Here is an 18,612-nt window from a genome sequence, read left to right on the forward strand (position 1 = left end):
CAGGTCTGGCAAAAGACATGGTATGACCGCAAGGCATGCACCCAGGAGTTTACTGAAAACCAACAGGTCCTCATGATTATCCAAAATTCCCAGGACAAATTGCAAACCACATGGGAGGGACCCTTCCGTGTAATTAGGAAAGTGAATGACACTAACTATATTCTTGGACTAGATGATCGGGGGAGACGACAGAAAACGGTACATGTCAATATGATCAAGGAGTACCATGACCGAAACCCCCTTGTTATGGCTGTCTGTCCAATACCCTCTGAGGAGGAGGAAGAGGCCATACCGGACCTCCTGGAAGCAGCACGCCATCCAACTGATGTGCACCAGGTGCCCCTGAGTCTGCTGCTGCACCCGGGGCAACAGAGAGCCATGAATGCTGTCCTGGGTCAGCGCAGTTCTGCTTTTTCAGCACGGCCTGGAAAAACCACTATCACCACTCACCATGTGGAGACCCTGGGAACCCGGCCCCTCCAACAAGCCCCATAACGTGTCCCCGAAGCCGTTAAGAACACTATGAGACAGAAACTGAACGAAATGCTGGATCTGGGAATTATTCAGCCCTCCCAGAGCCCCTGGGCCTCTTTTGTTGTTCTTGTCCCCAAGAATGATGGTAGCATCCGCTTTTGTGTTGACTACCAACGCCTCAATGACCACACAGTTAGTGATGCCTACCCGATGCCCCGTATCGATGACCTGCTGGACAGCTGGCTGGAGCCCGCTATGTCACTACTCTGGACTTGAGCAAGGGCTACTGGCAAATCCGCTTATCTGCAGAGGGTCGAGAGCGTTCTGCCTTCATCACCCCCTTTGGCCTGTTCGAGTTTCTCAATATGCCTTTTGGCAAGAAGAATGCTCCTGCCACCTTTCAGAGAACAGTGGACCAGCTGCTGCGGGGCTGTCATGACTTTGCCTGCGCCTACCTGGATGACATCGCCATCTTTAGTGAAACATGGGAAGACCACCTCCAGCATGTGGGCTTTGTCCTGGACCGAATTGCAGGGGCCAACCTTACCATTCGACCAGACAAGTGCCAGATGGGGATGGCGGAGGTGCAATATTTAGGACACCGGGTGGGAGGGGGTAAACTGCTCCCAGAACCAGCTAAAATAGAAGCCATTAGGGAATGGCCCACCCCCCAGACCAAGAAACAGGTTATGGCATTTCTGGACACTGCTAACTATTACCGCAAATTTGTTCCTCATTTCAGCACGATTGCGAAGCCCCTCACAGATCTCACCAAGAAGACCATGCCCCAGATGGTAACCTGGACCCCGGCCTGCCAGACCGCATTTGATCGGCTTAAGGAGGCCCATTCCCATGACCCCGTCCTAGCAGCGCCCAACTACCAGCGAAAGCTCCTTTAACAGACGGACGCCTCCACTTATGGGCTGGGGGACGTCCTCAGCCAGGTAAATGAGGAGGGGGAGGAGCACCCTGAGGCCTTCCTTAGCAGGAAACTATTAGACCGGGAGGTTGCCTATGCCACCATAGACAAGGAGTGCCTGGCCATAGTGTGGGCGTTGAAGAAACTTCAACCCTATTTGTATGGCCGGGAGTTCACCATCCTCACAGACCATAACCCCCTCACCTGGCTGAATCAAGTCTCTGGGGATAATGGCCGCCTCTTACAATGGAGCCTGGCCTTACAACCCTACAATTTCACCATCCAATACTGACGGGGAAGCCAGCACCACAATGCAGATGGGCTGTCCCGTCAGCAAGACCAACAGTAAATGCAGTCCACAAGTGCCTCTATGGGAATTTGTTGAGGTTCCCCTAACGGCACTTGTAGAATGGAGGGGGGAGGGGTTGTCACAGAGCTGGTCCTTCCTCCCCCATCCTCTAGGCTTGCTGCCTGACACCCCCACCCCTCACTCTTCTGTCCCGTCCATGCTGGGACTTCTAATTCTCCGTATCCCTGACACAGGCAGCCCTCAGCAGCCCCTCACCTCCATGGCTTGCAGTCTGGCCTCCTGCTAAAGGAATCCACAAACAGGCCCCCTCCTCCCTTCCCCCTCATGCACAAATTGCTGGGCTCCCTGGGCAGGTCTGGAGACCTGGGAGACAGGGCCCATTGCCATGGTAACCCGACAGGAAGTTTCCAGTTACCAGCTCTATACTTAAGGGTGAGACAAACAATAGAACAATGGGATGCAGCCCCACAACACCAAACAATCCACAACCCCCACCCCACCTATACATGTCTACACAATATTAGGACAGATCACCCTGCACCCCTAACAGGCACAGGATCTTACACATAGGAGGGATATGGGGAGCTGGGAGAGGGGTCTCCCCACCTCTCCAAAGTGAGCTTGGTTCCATTGGCCCCCCACCCAAAGTGACTCCGGTCACATATCTCCCCTTTCGGAAGAGAATAACACAGGAGGAGACCCCAGACGGGTGGAATCCGAAGTTAGTCTGTACATCCAGTCCCCCAATGCCAGCACCCACACAGTTCCCCAAACAAATTGTTCCAAACATAGCATTAATTACCCAGCAAACCTCTGCCTCTCTCATAGAACATACCCGCCGCTGGGGAGAAGTACGGACTGGTCCTTCTTCCTGAAGTCCTCTAAGCCACTGGAGAGAAGACAGGGTGGCTGGGCCGAATCCATCATGCTGTTGGGGATCTGGGCTGACTGCCCAGCATCCCTGGGGTATCCAGGTGGTGACTGTAGTCTCGTCCACTTTGACTTGATGGATATCCCCCAGTGTTTGCAAAGTGAGGCTGACATCCTCCTGTCCCAATGCCAGACTTTTTTCTGGGGTTGTGTCAGTGGAGAACGAAGTCCCATCCACGGACATCAGCTCAAGCTGCAGTTGTGAGGTGCCGATTGCATCCTCTTCCTGTAGCTCCTGCGGTGCTGATTGTTGTGGGCAGAGGTCAACAACGCCATGCCCTGATTCCAGCTCTTCTGCTGGAGGCTCACCGGCTGGTTCCTCCTCAGCAGAAAATTTAATCAAATCCCCAGTCTCTGGAACTGGTGTCTGGGGATAGGGGTTCATCATCTCCTGTCCGTGGAACCCAGAAGATGTTACCAGTGCTGGGCAGAGTTCAGCAATGTTTGGCCCTGTTGCCAGCTCTTTTGGTGGAGACTCACTAGGTTGTTTTTCCTCAGCAGAGAAGTCTATCAAATCCCCAGTCTCTGGAACTGGTGTCTGGGGATAGGGGTTCACCATCTCCCGTCCGTGGAACCCAGAAGATGTTATCAGTGCTGGGCAGAGGCTAGCAGAGCTCTGCCCTTTTGTCAGCACTTCAGGTTTGGGGACAGCAATCTCTGGAATATCCACCTCCGATTCTTGGGCATGCTGCTGAACATGTTTTAGCAGTTACCTGTATGCCCTTTCCAGATTCTGTTCTTTTATCAGCAGGTATTCCAGATCTGGTTCAAGCTCTGAGACCCATGTGAGACCAAACATAGCCTCTCTGTTTTCTCGCAGGTCCTCAAGGGTAGGTTCTCCTTCATCGCCAAACACAAAATGATCTGTAAGGCTCTCGCACCGCAATCCAGGGCCACCAAAATCATATCCCTCCGGAGAGCATTTTCTTGGAACCCTTAATATTTCTGCTCTGCGTACCATATCAGTTGTCCAGCTCTATCTCCTGCTGGACCAGCCTGTCCAACTCAGTCACCCATTGCTCCTGGGGTCGCTCTCACAGGAATGGCATCTGTAACTTCCGATGGTCCCTGGCCCGTTCCCCTGGGTTTGGATAGCACTTGCCCTTGTACATACCAGCAACCTGGAGGGCTCCAGGTTCTGGAAGATCTGGCATTTCTGCCAGTACTCTGCATAGCAACAGAAGGACACATCAGCCTCAGTCTGGTGCCAGACGGCCTTTATAAGGAGGCTCATCACTTACTCAAGTTGCTGGATGATCTCTAGCTCGCCGTGCCCTGTTCCTGTTTCCTGTTTCCTGTGACTTTGACCCGTGATTTCCTGTTACTGACTCGACTTGCTCCTGGACCTGTCTACTCTGCCTTACCCCTGATCTGACCTCGGCCGGGCTTACGGATATTCTCTCTCTCTCGCTCCTCTGTGTATGACCTCGGCTATCCCATCTGACTAAGTCTGCTCTGATTCCCACCTGGTACCTGACCTTGGCTTGAACCGACTACCCAGTAAACATCTAAACCCCAGAAGGGCTTGCATACCACGCACAGGCGCCTCCTGTCTGCAGACCTATCTCCATGCACCAGCTGTGCTTCTGAGTGGACCACCAACCAGCACTCTTATAGGCGACCTGTGCAACTTTGGGCCTGACTCCCGCTGTCCCACTCTCAGGGGAGTCGGAACTTAGCCGCAAGGGAATCCCTCTCTCCATTGGCCTCCATCACCAGGTACGTGATACAGGCAGAGTCCTGGTATGTTGCAAGAACAATCCGCAGCAGCCCCGGGAACTCTGATGCCAGGTCCATATCTCCACTGGGATGACCGACGTCTACTTTCCTGATCTTGAATCCCAGTGGTGGTTTGGATGTGTTCATACCCAGGAAGCACAATCCCACCACTTGCCAAAAATTTAACGGACCCTAGCCACCTACAACTGGGTATCTCTGTCAAGAAGCTGCTTCTCTGGCTCTGGAACACGAGACCAGTGAATCTGGCTATTGTTACCCCCAAGATCCAGACAACACCAGATTTGAAGTAAACCAGGAGGTAGGCTACTTTATTTGAACACAGATACAAGATATATACACTCAGGGGACAATCCCCCTCCCTGCATAATGACACAGGGCGGGGCAATCTACATTGTAACAAGAGACACACATATATTCAAACTTTACACCAGCAGGCAGTTCCATCAGGAGGGAGGGTTGCTGGAGACACCCCCCCCCCCCCACTAAGCTAATACACATAAACTCATACATCCCATAATAGTTTGCTCCCAAGCAAGACACACATTAGAACAATGGGATGCAGCCCCACAACACCAAACAATCCACAACCCCCACCCCACCTATACATGTCTACACAATATTAGGACAGATCACTCTGTACCCCTAACAGGCACAGGGTGACTTACACATAAGAGGGATATTGGGAGCTGAGACAGGGGTCTCCACACCTCTCCAAAATGAGCTGGGTTCCTTAGGCCCCCCACCCAAAGTGACTCCCGTCACAGCACACTAATGACAAAATGCATGGGGCAGGACTTCCGGTAACTTCTGAAAGACATAAAACAGTTTTATGCTTTAGGAGGTGTCTCCTTTTCCTTTGAACATTGCTGCCATGAGTGTCCAGTGGCTCTAAGACACATGGGACCAGTTGGAGCAATGAAAAATAAAATTTCTGGGAAACCTTTTCCGGTTGTACAGTGTTTCTGGCTTTCTTCCATCTTGGACTCAGTGATGGCTTCATCGACAAGTGCATTTTGACTTTCTTGTTCATATAATGTAGGGTTTCTCAACCAGGATTCCGTGGAACTCTAGGGTTTCTCCAGAGGTTGCCAGGGGTTCCTTGAGAAATGAGCAATTTCTGCCTCTCGGGTAAGTTCCCTCTGACACCATTGATCTTTTTAGCAATCTGTAAGGGGGTCATTCTTCCCAATGACCACCAATGCAAGGAGCATTCTTACTTCTGACCATCACACTAATGTATCATAAATTGTAGATAAAGCCATTTTTAGCAGGGGTTCCCTGAGACCAGAAAGTTATGTCAAGGGTTCCTCTGAGTTGAAAAGGTTGAGAAAGACTGATATAAGGGGTTACATTGGTCCGGTGAGTGTTCAGTGTTTGGTTTTGGTCACGATGGAATGGTGCACACATTTATATATCGATCTTTAAGAAACACATGGACAGTACATAAGATTTATCAGGACTTTTTTTATTGGACATTATTATTATTATATTTTATTTACATATTGTTTTTTTTAATATGGGCAAGTGCTGTTTTGATGTCATTATTTATTCATTTTGACACTACTGGTGTTGAGCACAGCAGCTGTACACTTTCACTTTATTGATTTTGGGTTTACAGAGGTACCGATGGTCTAATTTTTCTAAACAAAATTTTACATTTTATTTTATTTTTTTTATATTATTATTTTTTTTTATTTTTTAAAACATACTGTCACCCTAGCAGTACAGTGTCACCATAGTGACACTATACTACTTGTGGGGGTGATGAAGATTTTTATTTTTTATTTTTACACTAATTGCTTTTACACCCATAAAGGCTGTAAAAGCAATAATTTCTCCTTCTCTATGGCTGCATTCTTGCAGCCATTGAGAAATACTGTGAGAGCTGTAATTGATCACAGCTTGTCACATGGTACAAGGCTGTTGTGAATAGCCTTGTACCATGTGACCTCTGTGATCATTCACAGATTTCATAAGTAGTAAGCAATGATGTCAGGAAGTGACATCTTGCTTACTACTATTGATGTGATCACTGATTGACCAATCAGTGATCACATGATCGGGACCCCACATAGAGGTCCCGTACAGTGATCCCATGGAGCGCGCACAGGCAGTGAATGCGGAGGCCATTTATAAATGGCCACCCGCTCCTGCACTGCTCCCTTCATTTATCTACATGGGCCGAACGGGAAGTGGTTAAAGAGCGTTGATTGACCACTCTTAGTAAGGGGTCACAATCCTTCCGGTAAGCCTTGCATGCGAGTGGATGGTGTCACACGGGTTATATGAAGTTCTCTGGTTTCATTACAGCACGTGGGACTGATTCAATCTGACTCTATCAAAGACTTTACACTGTATTAATATTATTATTATTATTTATCATATAAACTTCTTAAGATCAAGGTTTATGATTTATTCACTAGCTGAGCGCTAGTTGGAGGCTTATTAGAAGCCTGGGTGTGAGGCAGTGAGTTTACTTAAGTCAGGCTGGAGGGATCTACAGGATCAAGGCCTCTGGTACCTCCCCCTGGTTCTGGAAGATTGGAGACGTTTCTAGAAGCTAGTGTGTGGAAACTAGAAGGTGCTGATCGGCATATGTATGATAATCTGGCCAATCCCCAGGCATGATGCCTGGCAAGGTGGCCTAATCAGCCCATAAATATGAGAAAGCCTGGCCAACGGGGGATCATCACTCACAGACGTACACCATCTTTGAAACGTATACACCATTTAAATGTCTTACTGCTGCTGAGCGTCTCATCACCGTACTGTGCTTCAAGTCTTCTGTAGATATCGGCAGGTTTTATGCCTTCCTTCCCAAGAAACTTCATCACCACACGCTGCTCCATGCACGCACTAACACTGTTGTCTGCCATCTTGATCAACGGTCTCTGGACTGGCCCGCGACATGTGCACCACCTATCAGTAATAGGACACACTTGCCACTTACTACTGTGTGTAGTACCGCCACACTAGCATTCCTTTTTATACCTGGAAAATTAAAAGTCCCGGTTTGACTTGAACGCCCCTCGTAGATCCTTACTCCTATTGGGAAATTTTTCTTTTGAATCCTTTAACGACTCTGTTTCCTTTTCTTCGTCTTCCCCAATCTCCGTCCATTTCTTCTCTGTTGTACCCCTCTTCCCTCCTTCCTCCAGGTGGTCTGCGTCTCTCTAAAAAGCAGAGTGTTGGGGGGGCCTGTATATTTATTTATTTCAGGTACTTATATAGCACCATCAATTTATGCAATGCTTTACACATATATATATTGTACATTCACATCAGTCCCTAACAGTCAAGGGGTGTACAATCTTAGGTCCCTAACTTACATTCATACATACACATATTAGGGCCAATTTAGACAGGATCCAATTAACCTACCAGCATGTCTTTGGAGTGTGGGAGGAAACCGGAGTACCCAAAGGAAACCCACGCAGGCACAGGGAGAATATGCAAACTCCAGGCAGGTGGTGCCGTGGCTGGGATTCGAACCAACGACCCTAGTACTGCCAGGCGGAAGTGCTAACCATTTAGCCACTGTGCTGCCTGTATGATCTTTGATACTCCCCCTCATCCCTCAATGGGGCATATCTATTATATACTAAGGTGGGAAACCCTTTTATTCTTCCAAAATCTTCCAGCCATAATGACCCTTTCTTCCATATTCATCATGCTCTTTTCTTTGGCCACCTCCTCTCCTCTCATTCCCCCATAGGTTCCATATCCCAGGGTTTGCGGTACATTACTTCTCCATTTATCTTAATATTGTGGGGAATATGTTCTCGGTCTTCCGCTATAATGGTCTTCATAATGTCGGGAATGGGATTTTGGTGATCCCCTATGTTGATCATAATTGTAGCATGACTCCTTTCTCCCCTTTACCTCCTCTGTCCTCTCTATTTTTTATTCTTATCCTCCTGCCAAGGAGGTCTTCTCTCCTCCTCCTTTACCCTCTCTATAGTGGAATTCTGACTCTGCCACATTAAAAACTAAATTTTTTTATATAATCACCTGAGATTCTCAGGTATTTTTTTCTTGTTTATGTTTTACCTCTATATCCTCCTTTTCCATAAATTAATTAAATGCTGTGGTCAGTATTAAAAACTCAGTCTGTTTTTTGTAGGGATCTATTATGTCCTTTAACTCTTTAAAACTTCTGTTTCTATTGTCCTTAATTTTCTGTTTTCTTCTCATTAAAAACTGTAGAATCTCACATCCCTTCTGATTAGAAAAATTAAAACATTCCTCTAAGGCAGTCATCACTAAATGTAAGACCGCAGTCCGGACCTTGACCCATTGACAGTCCTGTCTGGACTTCCATGGCTGCACCATTTAGCTGCTTGAGTGTCCTTTGTTCTTCCTAAAGCTGCCGCTGCTGTCAACTTCACAGCATGGCAGAGAGCAGAAGGTACGATCGATCTGTAGGATAGCGGGACCTGCTCCACTTTTCACATGAACAAGCGGCCAGTTGGTTGCTATGACATGGGGTGGGCCTAGCAAAAAATTATCTACCTGGTAACAGGAGAAGTTGGGAAGCTCCCACCACCCATCCAGACTGATAACACCTCCCGATTTCTGCTAAGAATGGTGGGACAGGAAGGGGAGGAGGAGTAACAAGCATACAGGTTTACAGGAAGGGAACCTGTGCTGTTTAGGCGGTTAATTATGAAAACAGTGGACCTCTATGTAGAGTGGGGCATTGAGATATAACAGGGGTGTTGTGATGTACAGTGGGAGACTGTGATGCAATGGGGTGGAACTGTGATATAAAGATGGGAGACTGTGCTGTAATGATGGGGGACTATGATGCAAAGGGGGAGGGACTGCAATGTAAAAATGGAGGACTGTGATGTAAAAGGGGGTACTGCGATGCAATGGGGTGGAACTGTGATATAAAGATGGGGACTTGATGCAAAACATCGTTCATTCTGTAATCCGATGGTGCCACCAATGATTTTGAAAATCGGTTGTTTTTCATGAATATTCCAGCATGTCAGATAAACAAAATGGGGAGAAACCACGAAAATCGGCCAGTGCCATTGCCCCACTAACAGAGCGAAAATCGGCCTATTATTCTTAGGTCCAATTTTTCTAATGAAAAATTGTTTGAAAATCAACCCATGTTTGGCCAGCCTAAGGAATTTTTATCATTTCAACCATCACTGGGGGGCATCTCAGTCTCCTTGGGACCATGCTTTCTGCAATATATTGTTCAATTGTTACCAAATCCCATCACAGGTGGATCTTTATCTCCATGGCTGTCTTAAGTTTCCTTGAACTTTCTTTTTAGATGATATATTGCCGACATGCTGTCTTTATTGTATTTATCCAGCTCCGGTGCTGATATAAGAGCCGTTATAAATTATTGTTTACTTGATGTTGTGGCAACCAACTATAGGCAGAATCCATGTCCATGCTGGGACCACCAGTGAGGGAGAGCGTCAGAATATCTATATGTTGTTTTAGTGATAGAAAATAAGGACTCCTCCTATCTCTGAGGAAATCCAATTGGGATGCAATGCAACAGATGGGAAAAAGACAACCTGGAAAGATTGAAAAGTTAAGAGAGCACATGACCCTGAACATATCAAGAGGGGAATCAAGAAACTGAAGGAAAGGAAAGATGTGGTGGTAAGACCTGCCAACAAAGGAGGGGGATTGAAGTCCATAATAAAGAGTCATAAAAAAACATTTGCCCCCTTCCTGATTTTTTTCTTTTATTGGATATTTATCACATCTAGATGATTCAGATCATCAAATACGCATTAATATTACACAAAGACAACCCAAGTAAGTACAAAATGCAGTTTCTAAAAGATGATTTCATTTATTAAGGGAAACAAAACTGTCCAGGTACTTATATAGCGCTGTCAATTTACAAAATACTGTACATATATATTGTCCATTCACATCAGTCCTTAACCCTCAAGGAGTGCACAATCTAAGGTCCCTAACTCACATTAATACTAGGGTCAATTAACCAACCAGAATGTCTTTTGAGTGTAGGAGGAAACCCACGCAGGCACAGGGAGAAGATGCAAACTCCAGGCAGGTGGTGCTGTGGTTGGGATTTGAACCAACGACCCTAGTGCTGCTAGGAAGAAGTGCTAACCACTTAGCCACTGTGCTGCCTACTCTCTTGGAGGGTGCTACATGGGGATTGCCATGGCCTCTCAGTGTGGCAAATATTTTCATGTCAAAATGGGAGTCTGATTATGTAATTAAAGATCGAAAACCACAATTAAGTTATTAAAGGAGGTCAGTTACATATTTACATAGTTAGTCTGGCTGAAAAAAGACAAAAGTCCATCCAGTTCAACCATAAACTTTTTTTAAAAAGTTATACTCCTACACCCACAGTTGATCCAGAGGAAGGCAAAAAAAACCCAGCGAAGCGTGATCCAATTTGCTCCTGCAGGGGAAAAAATTCCTTCCTGATCCCCCGAGAGGCAATCAGATATTCCCTGGATCAACTTTACCTATAAATGTTCATTGATGATATTCTGTTGATATGGAAAAGACACAGGGGAAGCTTAGAAGACTTTTTTTTAACTCAAAGATGTTTTATTGAAAAAAGAAAACAATACAATGCAGACTCATAGGTTACAGAGCCCAGATAACCCTTCATGCTCAGAGATAAATTTCAACAGTGTTCAAATCCATAGCCCTACACAATTTAGCCATAGCCTGTTCTCAAGGTAATGACCACAAGTGATATATAAACAACTTGATATACCAAGGAGAGAAAAGAATAAGTGTATTTCACAGTAGTCTGTCCAATATTAGGGGACAACCCAGGCGTATCAAGCCACATGTAGTGTTGAATTTACCAGGACACCCTCTGTGTTGATAGATATATTTTTCCAAACGCATTGTATCCCCCATTTGAGTGATCCATTCTTTCAAGGTAGGAGGATCCACTGACTTCCAGTGTCTAAGAATTAATTTCCGTGCTTGAAAAGGGGCTCTAGTAGTTGCCTGTTTATGAGGGTCTTCCACCTGTAGATCAGGCATTGGAGGACTTTAAAAGGAAAATCGACACTAATTACAAGAATATAAAACTCTCCTGGAAACAACATATGGACAGTATTGAATTTCTAGATTTGGTAATAAAAAATTAATAGAATTGTTAATCTACAAAGCACGTATTTCAATAGTCTACAGCATGGGTCAGTAAAGCACACTGGGGTATGAATACAGTAAAGTAGTTACCAAGGGTAATGGTGGTTTAAAAAGATGCCCTCTCATGCAGCATGTGCCTGTGATAGGTGGGAGAGCCTCTTGCGGTACAGTAAACAGTTGGAGTGGGCATAGGCTTGGCATGTCCCTCCTAAATGCAACAGTCTACAGTGAAGGTGTACATTGACACAGGGATGAGAGGGTTAACCGGAGGACAATTTATTGTTCAAGTGTACACCGTGTACAGTCATCTCTAAAGTTGGAGATCCGCCTTAAGGTTGAGTTATCCCTGAAAGCTACCTTTGCTTTGTCCTAGGGCATTGATGGATAAGGTAAAAGTAAAGGTACCACATGTGCAAGGGAGGTGAGCCCAGATTAGGTGCCTAGCATAGCCCAGAAGAACCCGACAAGGAACAGATCTCTTGGCGTCAGCTCAAATCATGGCACCTGGCTACATCATATGGAGAGGCCATATTCCCTGCCTTTGTACACATGTGGAAAGTGTTACGCATGCAAGGAGGTCAGGCGCAGTAATTTAAGGAGAAGAAAAGAGTTTAGCTACAGGAAAACACTAAGACTTGAAGAATTTTACATCATGTTCGACAGAAGCCGTGGTTTATATGTTAAAATGTCCATGTGGACTACAATATGTGGGCTGCACTTCTTGACAGTTATCTGTGAGAATGAGGGAACATATTTACAATATTAGGAATGGTTTAATGAAGCATAGTGTTTCCAAACCTGGGGATTTCCTGATACCACCAACAAAACCCCAGTTGATAATTATCGCACCTTTATTTGGTTCAGTTTTTGTTTATGAATGAACCTTTACAGAATATCTCAAGGCTTCTTGCGATATTTAACGTCAATTTAAAAAAATGACAAAGAACCGGAAACACTTAAATGCTCCTGCACTTGGAGAGTAGGTCCAAAAAAAGAGTAAATGAACTGCAGTCAAATCCTGGCCCTCACGGGATGCACACGCCTTGCTGCCCTCACAAGACTGGGGAAGTCTACAGACACTGCAATAATAAACAAACAGAGGGTGCACTGGCCTAGTGCATTATCCTTTAAAAATTAACTTTAATGTATAAAATGGTAAGTATTATACTCACAAGTGGATAAAAGTATATGTTCATCCCATGAAAGCAACACAAAGCAATCCACAAATCATAAGGATGTAACAGAACGATGGAAACTCAACAGGCTGACGCGTTTCGAAGACTTATCCTCTTCCTCAGAGCCCACAAGATTGCTGGCTGCTTCCAGACTGATATAAGGCGCATGATGTTAGACACACCAATCAGTCTGGGGGTGTTTCCAGACCACCCATGGGTGGGGATTAACCCTGTGTATCCCATAACATAAAATAAAATAAAATGAAATGACATGACGGTTCCTATGGGTATTTCTCTCGCAGACTGTGAGGAGCAAGCATAGCCCCAAAACTCAGTCACTCTCAGATTGGATGGTGGTATTATTGTTTTGGGGGGTGGTCTGGGTTCCCCTAGGGTCCCATAAGCAAGGGACCCAGTTTGCTCTGGACTAACATCATGAGTTGTCATGGTGTGGGCAGGCTAGCCTCCAGCATCATAGCAACCAATGATTCTCTAGGCCCAGGATGCCTGTCATCATTGATGGCTATGTAGATGGTGACTGCCTTACCCTCAACAATGCAAAGCATGACTCTGAGCCAGGAAGGGAGGCATGCATGGCCACCCCCTCATTCAGGACAAGAAGGAATTTCACCTCCTCCAGACCTGCTTCACCTTCTGCCCTCTGCTGCTCAGCTGAAGCCAAAACGGTAGGGCCCTAATGCGAAGAGGGGTTGGGGGCTCTGTGACTGCACTGTGTGATTGGGGTTCTGTGTAATTGGGAGCTGTGTAATGGGGGGCTCTATGGTGATCAGGGGACTCTTATGTGGTGGGGAGGCTCTGATGTGATGGGAACCCATGTATAGGGATTTTTGATGTGATGGGTGCTATGATATACTCTGCTGTGATGGGGAAACCTCTGAAGTGAAGGGAAGCTTCTGATGTAATTTCATCAAACAGTTATGTGCATTGTTCCATTGTTAATTTTTTTACATTTTATACTGATGTACTGCCCACTCCTTCCTCCTTCCTCCCTCCCACCTTTATGTGATCGCTGAATCAAATAAATGTCCTTTTTACTTACCTTAAGCCAGTCACATGATACCACAGCCCCAAGTTTTCTCTTCTGTTTACTGTTTTCTCTTCTGTTTACTTCCCGCTTTTGTGGCTTTAAACCATTTAGCTACCGAACTGAAAATGTATCTTCTATTGGTCATTTCACATATACAGTGGAGAAAATAATTATTTGATCCCCTTCAGATTTGTAAGTTTGCCCACTTACAAACAAATGAAGGGTCTATAATTTTTTTATCATAGGTGTATTTTAAATGATAGAGACAGAATATCAACCAAAAATCCAGAAAAAAGTCATGATACAAATGTCATAAATTGAGTTGCAGATCAGTGAGTAAAATAAGCATTTAATCCCCTTCCAACCAACAATAATTCTGGCTCCTATAGACTGGCTATGTGTTCATGTGGTACACAGATTAGTCTTCTCAATTTAAGAAGGCGCTCCTAACGACAACTCATTATATGTATAAAAGACACCTGTCCATATAATCTTTTTTTTTGGGCACCGCCATGCAAGACCAAAGAGCTTTCAAAGGACATCAGAGACAAGATTGTTGTCAGGAGCCGCCGCGATACACGGCTCGGCGCAGGCGCAGTGTGCCCGTTCACGCTGGTGTACGGGCAATAGTTCCCGGAGACGGAACCCCCGCATGTGCAGTCGGAGCCGCGGGTGCGCGCCTGGCACCAATGACAGCGCAGGGCGCGGTATTTAAATCCGCCCTGCGCTGACATGAATTGTCATTTGATCTCTCTGTGTTCCTGATCCTGCATACTCGTGATTCTTGATTATTGCTGACACGGATTGTCCCTGACTGTGCTGTACTCTCCTGCTCTGACCCCTGGCTTGCCTGACCTCCCTCCTGGATGCCCCCTATTGGATCTGATCTTCTGTTGCTGACCTGGTGTGTGACCCGACAATTCTCTGCCCGCTGCTTTGTACCACACTGCTCCCACGGCTACCGACTCGGCTTGTCTGACCACGCTCCTGCTCATCGATCCATCCATCCACCTTGCTCTGGCATATCCGCCTCTTTACATCAGGCTCTCACCCTGCAGATACCTCTGGCGGATCCCTCTACCACGGGTAGGTGTACTCAGAGGCTGCGACCTGGTCTCGCTTCGCTCCAAGTCCATCCCCACCATCAGGGGCCCTGGTGAACAAGCAGACCGGGACTTAGACTCCGCGCTCTGGGGAATCCTAACCAGTGGGTTGCTAGAGGTACCGCCAGGCGGTTCCTTACAATTGTAGACCTGTACAAGGCTGGAATGGGCTACAAGACCATCAGCAAGAAGCTTGGTGGGAAAGAGACAACTGTTGGAGCAATTATTTACAAATGGAAGAAATACACAAAATAACCAATCTCCCTCGGTCTGGGGCTCCATGCAAGATTTCACCTCATGGGGTAAGAATGATCATGAAAAAAGTGAGGGATCAGCCCAGAACTATACGGGAGAAGCTTGTGAATGATCTCAAGGCAGTTGGGATCACAGTCACCAAACAAACCATTGCTAACACAATACGCTGCCATGGATTGAAATCCTGCAGCGCCCGCGAGGTCCCCCTCCAGAAGAAGGCAAATGCACAGGCCTGTCTGAAGTTTGCCAATGAAAATCTAAATTATTCAGAGAAGGATTGCGAGAAAGTGCTGTGGTCAGATGGGACCAAAATTGAGCTTTTAGGCATTAACTAGACTCGCCGTGTTTGGAGGAAGAAAAATGCTGAGTATGACCACTGAGGATGGGTCTTTCAGTATGGCAATGACCCAAAACATACCGTTACGGCAACAAAGAAGTGGCTCAAGAAGAAGCACATTAAGGTCATGGAGTGGCCTAGCCAGTCTCCAGACCTTAATCCTATAGAAAATTTATGGAGGGAGCTGAAACTTTGAGTTGCCAGGCGACAGCCAAGAAACCTTAAGGATTTAGAGAAGATCAGTAAAGAAGAGTGGACCAAAATCCCTCCTGAGATGTGTGCAAACCTGGCAACCAACTCTAAGAAACGTCTTACCTCTGTGCCTTCTGACAAGGGTTTCTCTACCAAGTGCTAAGTCATGTTTTGCTTGGAGATCAAATACTTATTTTACTCACTGAATTGCAGCTCAATATACAACGTTTGTATCATGTGTTTTTTCTGTTTTTTTGGTTGATATTCTGTCTCTATCCTTTAAAATACACCTATGATACAAATTATAGACCCTTCATTTCTTTGTAAGTGGGCAAACTTACAAAATCTGCAGGGGATCAAATAATTATTTTCCCCACTGTAATGTATCCTGTGTGCACCCAGTTTGAGACGTGTATACTGTAGTTACCTGTGCTGATTACCTTGATTTATAATGCCATCCATTCCATGTAAGATGCAGAACAATCTTCACTTTCTTTGTTTTCACATATTTTTCAGGAAAATAGCGTGATCCTTATTACCCCTAGACACAGTAACTACAAAAATGTCATGCTCTGGGGAGCATTGGATATTCATACATATTGTGTGTTTGTTTTTTTTTTTACATATTTCTAGTCTTTTGTTTATTTAGATTATGCACGTAAACCATTATCTTATCAGTATATATAGAAGCATGTTGGCGCTATTGCACTATGCCTGATTCAGATTTCTAAGTGTGCAAGTCGGTGAGTAGAATTACACTTTCAGGTACTATTTGAATTATATTTATATGATTGCATTTCTACATAACCGCAACTCAGAAGAATTCCTGCAACCACTTGGTAGCCAGTTAAAAATGCACTAAACAGAGCATTTTCTCAGGATAGGTTTCAAGATGGTGATAAGTGCGGACCATGCATTGTTGGAAGCCAATGTGATGGGGTTACAATGCAGGAGCAAAGGGACTTAGCGTTGTCACCCTTAACAAAAAGTGATTAAGGAAGGGCCTTCATTGCAGGATTCTCAGGGGTTCTTTTACTGCTAATTGCTGATTTGAAAAGAGTGAAAATTACTTTTAAATATGACATTAACATGTTAAAATCTATTATGATATTTTAGTGATTGGGTTTACATCTACTGTAACTTTTTTTTTCAGTTTATTGATTTTTTTTTAGGTGGTTGAGTTAGTTTGAAATTGGCTTAATGTCAAAATGTGCTTTGCTTGGATCCAAGTTTATGTGTTTGAGTTTACGCAAGGACCAGGGCTTGTGGTGAGGCTCCATAGCCAAACCATTATAGTAGCCCCCAGTAATCTTCATCTGAAAGACTATTTCTCTAGTGATGCACCAAAAAGTTATCATAGCATTCGTATAGAGCAGAAATTCTCAGTCAGGGTTCCTCTAGAGGTTACTAGGGGCTCCTTGAGCTGGGGCTGATTGACCATCCATTTGATGGTGCCTGTATAGTTGCAGGTCCAATGCCATTTGGCAGAGTCAGTGGAATGATACCTATGATATTTTTAGCGGTTGGTAAGTGTGGTATTCTGACCACCAATATAAGGAGCTTTTTTCCCATTGACCACCAATGTCAGGGACATTCTTTTCAATGACTACCAATGTAAGAGGCATTCTTCCCAATGACCACCAATGTAAGGAGAATTCTTCCCAACGATCCTTAAAATAAGAGGCATTTTTTCCACTGATCCCCAGTGTAATGAGCATTGTTCCCAATGGCCATCATTGTAAGGAGCATTCTTCCCACTGACCATCAGTGTAAGGTGCATTCTTCCAATGATCACCAATGTAGGGGGCATTTTCCCACTGACAACCAATGTAAAGGGGTCATCCTCCCATTGACCATCAATGTAGGGAACATTCTTCTCACCGATCACCAATGTAAGGAGCATTCTTCCCAATAATCACCAACATAAGGAGCATTCATCCTATTGACCACCAATGTAAGGGGCATTCTTCCTACAGACCACCAATGTAAGGAGCATTCTTCCCACTGACCACCAATGTAAGGAGCATTCTTCCTACTGACCACCAATGTAAGGGGCATTTTTCCCACTAACTCCCAATGTCAGCAGCATTCTTCCCACTGATCATCAATGTAAGGAGTATTCTTCCCCAATGTAGGGGGCATTTTCCCCACTGACAACCAATGTAAAGGGGTCATCCTCCCGTTGACCATAAATGTAGGGAACATTCTTCTCACTGATCACCAATGTAAGGAACATTTTTCCCTATGATCACCAATGTAAGAGGCAATCTTCCCACTGACCACCAATGTAAGGGACATTCTTCCCACTGACCACCATTTTAGGGGGCATTCTTCCCACTGATCACCAATGTAAGGGGCATTCTTTCCACTCCAGTAGATCATTTCACAAAATCAATAATCATGAAATAAAACAGTGTCTCTAGGGGTCTATAGAAAAAATGTTGCTGTGTGAATTTCTTGGGCTTCATATACTCATGAACTCACCTAGTTGTTAAAATCTCCTGGCAGCAGAAAAACACTTAACGCAGCAAAAACGCAAGTAAACACAGTACCGCGTTTAGCTGCGTTTAGTACTTGCATGTTTATGCATTTGACTGGCCAGAGTATTTTTCATTGACATGGATAAACGCTCAAGCGCTAAACTCGGTTAGAGTTTAGCCGTGTTTACACGTGTTTAGCGTTTTTTGGCCAAAATGTTCCTCTCCTGAACGTGATTATTTTACGTTCAGAAGAGGAACATTTAACTGGCCCTAAACTCTGCTGCTCCTAAACTCTGGTTAAAGCCTATGTGTACATGGACATATAGGCTTTTATTGAGTTGAGTTCAGGGGCTTTGGCAAAAAAAAGCCAAAAACTCCTAAACTCAAGTTTAGGAGCAGCAGTGTGCATGGCGCCTTAAGCATTAGGGCCCAACAAAGGAGAGCTGCATTGTTTGTAAAATAATTATCTCCTAAGCTCCATCTAGGCGCCATATTGTGTTTTTTTTTTAGGTATTTCAGGAAAATGC

General features: G+C 45.2%; 1 protein-coding gene across 1 annotated transcript in view; it reads left to right on the forward strand.

The window, feature by feature from the left end:
* The first annotated feature begins 16,286 nt into the window (after positions 1 to 16,286).
* Positions 16,287 to 18,612, forward strand: part of LOC149466241 (pulmonary surfactant-associated protein A-like) — a 30,055-nt gene continuing 27,729 nt past the window's right edge. Inside the window, exon 1 of the mRNA XM_089672688.1 lies at positions 16,287 to 16,348. The gene's annotated coding sequence lies outside the window, so the exon portion shown is untranslated. The remainder of the gene's footprint in view (positions 16,349 to 18,612) is intronic.

This window comes from Staurois parvus, unplaced genomic scaffold (assembly GCF_062004578.1).
Source record: "Staurois parvus isolate SC_StPar_1 unplaced genomic scaffold, SC_StPar_1.0 ptg000132l, whole genome shotgun sequence".
In the NCBI taxonomy this organism is placed as follows: Eukaryota; Metazoa; Chordata; class Amphibia; order Anura; family Ranidae; genus Staurois; species Staurois parvus.